Below are 5835 nucleotides of genomic sequence, written 5' to 3' on the forward strand. Positions count from 1 at the left end.
TTTATATGGACATGATGGACTACTCAGCCATGTAGCTAGTTCTTAGTATATGAACACTTTGGACTCATCTGCCATATAGGTTGAACCCAGTATATAGAAATGTTGCACTACTCTGCCATGTAGGTAGCTCTCTGTATATAGACAAGTTGGACTCATCTGCCTTGTAGCTACAACTCTGTATATGGAAATGTTGCACTACTCTGACATGTAGCTAGCTCTCTGTATATGGACATTTTGGACTCGTCTGCCATATATCTAACTCTCTGTACATGGATATGTTGGACTGATCTGCCAAGTACGTAGCTCTCTGTATATGAACATATTGGACTTGTATGCCATATAGCTATCTCTCAGTATATGGACATTTTGGACTCATCTGCCATGTATCTATTGCTCTGTATATGGACATATTGTACTGCTCTGCCATGTATTGGATTTGTCTGCCTTGTAGCTAGCTCTCAGTATATGGAAACGTTGGACACATCTGCCATTTAGATATAAATCTGTATATGGAAATGTTGTTCTACACTGACATGTAGTCAGCTCTCTGTACACGGATATGTTGGACTGATCTGCCAAGTTGGTAGCTCTCTGTATATGAACATATTGGAGTTGTCTGCCATATAGCTAGCTCTCAGTATATGGACAAGTTGGAAACATCTGCCATGTAGATAGAACTCTGTATATGGAAGTGTTGCACTACTCTTCCCTGTAGCTAGCTCTCTGTATATAGACAAGTTGGATTCATCTGCCTTGTACCTAGAACTCTTTATATGGAAATGTTTCACTACCTGTAGCTAGCTCTCTGTACAGGGACATTTTGGACTCATTTGCCATGTAGCTAGCTCTCTGTACATGGATATGTTGGACTGATCTGCCAAGTAGGTAGCTCTCTGTATATGAAAATATTGGACTTGTCTGACATATAGCTAGCTCCCAGTATATGGACACGTTGGACACATCTGCCATGTAGATAGAACTCTGTATATGGAAGTGTTACACTACTCTGACATGTAGCTAACTCTCAGTATATAGACATGTTGTTCTCAACTCTCATGTAGGTAATACTTTGTATATGGAAATGTTGCACAACCCTGCCGTGTAGCTAGCTGTCTGTATATAGACAAGTTGGACTCATCTGCCTTGTGGCTACAACACTGTATATGGAAATGTTGTACTACCCTGATAATTAGCTAGCTCTCTGCATATGGACCTTGAGGTCTCATCTTCCATGTAGCTGGCTGTCTATACATGGACATGTTGGACTGATCTGCCAAGTAGGTAGAACTCTGTATATGTTCATATTGGACTTGTCTGCCATGAAGCTAGCTCTCAATATACAGACATGTGGAACTCATTATCTAGGTCACTAGGAATCTGTATATGGACATGTCGGACTACTCTGCCATGTACTAGCTTTCAGCATATGAACTCTTTGAATTCTTCTTCCACATAGCTTGAACTCTGTCTATGGAAATGTTGCATTACCCTGTCATGTAGATATCTATCTGTATATAGACAAGGTGGACTCATCTGCCTTGCAATTAGAGCTAGGTATATGGATATGTCACACTGATCTGCGAAGTAGGTAACTCTCTGTATATGAACATCTTGGAACTGGCTGCATGTAGCTAGCTCTCAGTATTTGGACATGTTGGACTCATCTACCATGTAGCTAGTACCCTGTATATGGTTATGTTGGACTACTCTGCCATGAAGATAGCTCACAGTGTATGGACACTTTGGTCACATCTGCCATGTACCTAGAACTCTGTATATGGAAATGTTGCACTACTCTGCCATGTAGCTAAATCTCTGTATATAGATAATTTGGATTCATCTGCCTTGTACCTAGAAGTCTTTATATGGAAATGTTTCACTACTTTCCATGTAGCTAGATTTCTGTATAGGGACATTTTAGACTCGTTTGCCATGTAGCTAGCTCTCTGTACATGGATATGTTGGACAGATCTGCCAAGTAGTTAGAATTCTGTATATGAACATATTGGACTTGTCTGCCATGTAGCTGGCTCTCTGTATATAGACAAGTTGGACTCATCTGCCTTGTAGCTAGAACTCTGTATATGGAAATGTTACACTGCCCTTCCATGTGGCTGGCTCTCTGTATATGGACATTTTGGAATCGCCTTCTATGTAGCTAGCATTCTGTACATGGATATGTAGGACGTATCTGCCATTTAGGTACCTCTCTGTATATGAATATATTGGACTTGTATTCCATTTAGCTGGCTCTCAGTATATGGACACATTGGACACATCTCCCATGTAGCTAGGACTCTGTATATGGAAATGTTGCACTACACTGCTATGTATCTAGCTCACTGTATATAGACAAGTTTGGATTCATCTGCCTTGTAGCAAGAATTCTGTATATGGAAATGTTGCACTATCCTAGTATGTAGCTAACTCTCTGTATATGGACATTTTGAACTCATTTGCCATGTAGCTAGCTCTCTGTACATGGATTTGTTGGACTGAACTGCCAAGTAGGTAGTTCTCTGTTTATGAGAATATTGGACTTGTATGCCATGGAGCTAGCTCTCAGTATAGGGACACGTGGGACACATCTGCCATGTAGCTAGAACTCTGAATATGGAAATGTTGCACTACTCTGCCATGTAACTAGCTCTCTATACATAGAAATGTTGGACTCATCTGCCTTTTAGCTTAAACACTATATATGGAAATGTTGCACTACCCTGCCATGTAGCTAGCTCCTTGTATATGGACATTTTGAACTCGTCTGCCATATAGCTAGTTCTCTGTTCATTGATATGTTGTATTGATCTACCAAGTAGGTAGCTCTCTGTATATGAACATAATGGACTTGTCTGCCATGTAAGTAACTCTCAGTACATGGACACGTTGGAATCATCTGACATGTAGCTAGCAATGTGTATATGGATATATTGGACTGCTCTGCCATTTAGCTAGCTCTCAGTGTATGGACACGTTGGACACATCTGCCATGTATCTAGAACTCTGTATATGGAAATGTTGCTCTACACTGCCATGTAGGTAGCTGTCTGAAAATAGACAATTTGGACTCATCTGCATTGTAGCTAGAACTCTGTATATGGAAATGTTGCACTACTCTGCATGTAGCCAGCTCTCAGTATATGGACACGTTGGACACATCTGTCATGTAGCTAGAACGCTGTATATGGAAATGTTGCACTACTCTGCCATGTAGCTAACTTTAGGTATGTAGACAAGTTGTACTCATCTACCTTGCAGCTAGAACTCTGTATATGGAAATGTTGCACTACACTGTCATGTAGCTAGCGCTTTTTACATGGATATGTTGGACTGATCTTCCAAGTAGGTTGCTCCCTATACATGAACATATTGGTCTTGTCTGCCCTGTAGGTGGCTCTCAATATATGGACAAGTTGGCCACATCTGTCATGTAGTTACTACACTGCATATGGACATGTTTGAGTACTCTGTCATATAGCTAGCTCTCAGTATAAAGACATGTTGGACACATCTCCCATGTAGCAGGAATTCTCTATATGGAAATGTTGCACTACTCTGCCATGTAGCTAGCTCTCTGTATATAGACAAGTTGGACTCATCTGCCTTGTAGCTAGAACTCTGTATATGGAGATGTTGCACTGCCATGCCATTTGGCTAGCTCTCTGTATATGGACATTTTGGACTCGTCTGCCATGTAACTAGCTCTCTGTACATGGATATGTTAGACGGATCTGCCCAGAAGGTAGCTAGCTACATGGCAGACAAGTCCAATATGTTCATATACAGAGGGCCACCTACTTGGCAGATCATTCCAACATATCCATGTACAGAGAGCTAGAGACCTGGCAAATGAGGCGAAACTGTCACTATACAAAGAGCTAGCTACATGGCCGGGTACTGCAACATTTCCATATACAGAGTTATATGTACATGGCAGATGTGTCCAACGTGTCCATATACTGAGAACTAGCTATATGGCAGACAAGTCCAATATGTCATATACAGAGAGCTAACAACTTGACAGATCAGTCCAACATATCCATGTACAGATACCTAGTTACATGGAAGACTAGACCAAAATGTCCATATACAGATAGCTTGTGACATGGCAGGGTAGCGCAACATTTTCATATACAGAGTTCTAGCTACAAGGCAGATGAGTTCAGCTTGTTTATATATAGAGATCTAACTAGATGGCAGGGTAGTGCAACATTTCCATATACAGAGTTCTAGCTACATGGTAGATGTGTCCAACGTGTCCATATACTGAGAGGTAGCTTCATGGCTGAGTAGTTCAACATGTTCATATTCAGGGTAGTAGCTACATGGCAGATGTGTCCAACTTGTCCGTATAGTGAAAGCCACCTATATGGCAGACAAGTCCAAAATGTTCATATACAGAGAATGACCTACTTGGCTGATCACTCCACCATATCCATGTTCAGGGAGCTGGCTACATGGCAGACGAGTCCAAAATGTCCATATGTAGAGAGCTAACTACATGGCAGGGTAGTGCAACATTTCCATATATAGAGATCTAGCTACAAGGCAGATGAGTCTAACTTGTCTATATACAGAGAGCTAGCTTCATGGCAGAGTAGTGCAACATTTCCATATACAGAGTTCTAGCTCCATGGCAGATGTGTCCAACCTGTCCATATACTGAGAGCTAGCTACATGGCAGAGTAGTCTCAGATGTCCATATTCAGGGTAAAAGCTACATGGCACATGTGTCCAACTTGTTCATATACTGGGAGCCACCTACAGGGCATACAAGTCCAATATGTTCTTATAGTGAGCTACCTACTAGGCAGGTCTGTCCAACATATCCACGTGCAAAGAGATAGCTACATCGCAAACAAGTCCAAAATGTCCATATACAGAGAACTAGCTAGATGGCAGGATTGTGCAATATGTCCATATACAGAGTTATATCTAGCAGGCAGATGAGTCCAACTTGTCTATATACAGAAATCTAACTACATGGCAGGGTAGTGCAACATTTCCATATACAGAGTTCTAGCTACATGGCAGTTGTTTCCAACTTGTTCATATACGAGAGCTAACTACTTGGCAGGTCAGTCCAAAATATCCATGCACAGAGAGCTAACTGCATATCAGAGTTCAAAATGTCCATATACAGAGAGCTAGCTACATGGAAGAGGAGTGCATCTTTTCCATATACAGAGTTCAAGCTACATGGCAGATTAGTCCAACATGTCCATATACTGAGAGCTAGCTACATGGCAGACAAGTCAAATATGTTCATATACAGAGAGATAGCTACATGGCAGATCAATAGGAAATATTCATTCACAGAGAGCTAGTGACATGTCAGATGAGTCTAAAATGTCCATATACAGAGAGCTAGCCACATGGAAGGGCAGTGCAACATTTCCATATACAGAGTTCAAGCTATATGGCAGATGAGTCCAAAGTGTTCATATACTGAGAACTAACTACATGGCTGAGTAGTCCATCATGCCCATATAAACAGTACTAGCTATAATGCAGAGTGGTCCAATGTGTCCATATACTGGGAGCTGCCTACATGACAGATCTGTCGAAAATATCCATGCCCAGAGAGCTAGATACATGGCAGATGCATACAACTTGTCCATATACAGAAAGCTAGCTACATGACAGAGTACAGCAACACTTCCATATACAGAGTTCTAGTTACATGGCAGATGTGTCCAACGTGTCCATATACTGGGAGCTAGCTATATGGCAGAGAAGTCCAATATTTTCATATACAGAGAGCTACCTACTTGGCAGATCAGTCCAACATATTCATGTACAGAGAGCTAGCTACATGGCAGACGAGTCCAAAAT

The sequence above is a fragment of the Chrysochloris asiatica genome, unplaced genomic scaffold (assembly GCF_000296735.1).
Source record: "Chrysochloris asiatica unplaced genomic scaffold, ChrAsi1.0 scaffold00152, whole genome shotgun sequence".
Lineage (NCBI taxonomy): Eukaryota > Metazoa > Chordata > Mammalia > Afrosoricida > Chrysochloridae > Chrysochloris > Chrysochloris asiatica.